The 1,191-nt window shown below is 45.5% G+C and overlaps 1 non-coding gene across 1 annotated transcript; it reads right to left on the bottom strand.

Moving 5' to 3' along the window:
- Positions 1-251: 251 nt before the first annotated feature.
- On the bottom strand, positions 252-418 carry LOC119256470 (U1 spliceosomal RNA). The gene has a single exon (XR_005127800.1). It is a non-coding gene; the product is annotated as a U1 spliceosomal RNA (small nuclear RNA).
- Between the last annotated feature and the right edge of the window lie 773 nt (positions 419-1,191).

Raw genomic sequence — 1,191 nt, 5'->3', positions numbered from 1 at the left:
GACTCAGTACATATATTCAATAGTTCATCCTTATTCAAGATTTCAGGGGAATTTCTGTAGAAATGGACAAGTTTTTCCCACAATTTATATGGAATTTCAAAATTGTATTTGAAAGAAATAACTAAGTTGGAGGATGACAGTACTTGACTTCAAGATTTACCAAATAGCCTCATAACAAACACAGGGTGGCATTTGTGTAAAGAAAGACAAAATTCAATGTACTGATTTCCGCCCCCCACCCAGGGCAGAGCATGGGGACTCTGAACACAGTCCCCCCACTACCACAAATTATGCAATCGTATTTCCCACATTTAGGGAAAAGACAGGTGTTAGCATATCCAGAGTGCCATGGAAAAGTCTTTCCCTGGGAAGAAAATCACCTTTGTGATCATGTTTATCTTCCCTGCCAGGTAAGCTTGGCTCATGGCTGTTTGTTTATTTATTTATTTATTTATTTTAAAGATTTATTTATTTATTTTTTTTTTTTAAGAGGCATGTTTTATTTTTTATTTATTTAGTTAGTTTATTTGTTTTGTTTTTATACACATGCACTGGGTACAGTCAGAAGCACGGGAGGGTGAGAGAATTCACCAGAGCCAGAGCAGGGAGCAGAGCAGGCAGAAGGACCGAAGTACACTGCTGAGGGGAGCAGCGGGCGGCAGGAGAGGTCTCCGCGCCATGTGGGACCCTCCTCTGGTGGCCAGGGAGCAGCCGGGAATCGAACCGGCACCGCAGAGGCCGCGGGCAGCTTCCCAACCCAGCGCTCAACTGCTGCGCCACCGGGGAGGCCCAGATTTATTTATTTTTATACAAGAGCTGGGGTACAGGCCAGAGGAGCGGGAGGGTGAGGGGATTCACCAGAGACAGAGTGGGGAAAAGAACAGGTAGACTGACTGAAACACACTGCTTAGGGGAGCAGCGGGCGAGTCAAGAGAGGTCTGCTGCGCCATGTGGGTCTCTCCCTGGCTGGCCGGGAATCAAACCCGCGCTGCAGAGGCTGTGGACAGCTTCACGGCACTGCACTCAACCCGCTGCACCACTGGGGAGGCCCAGACTGGTTTTTTAACAAAGTTGTAAGGTAATCCAATTGAAAGAATAAAAGCCCTTTCAGGGAAAAAAAAATGGACTATGGGACAACTATAAGAAAAAATATATATATACATATGACATACATAATGCGTCTTTTTCAGG

This window comes from Talpa occidentalis, unplaced genomic scaffold (genome assembly GCF_014898055.3).
Source record: "Talpa occidentalis isolate TD23 unplaced genomic scaffold, MPIMG_talOcc4v2.1 talOcc4.3, whole genome shotgun sequence".
Classification (NCBI taxonomy): domain Eukaryota; kingdom Metazoa; phylum Chordata; class Mammalia; order Eulipotyphla; family Talpidae; genus Talpa; species Talpa occidentalis.
The sequence above is the reverse complement of the archived record's forward strand: the minus strand, read 5'-3'. Positions and strand labels throughout refer to the sequence as shown.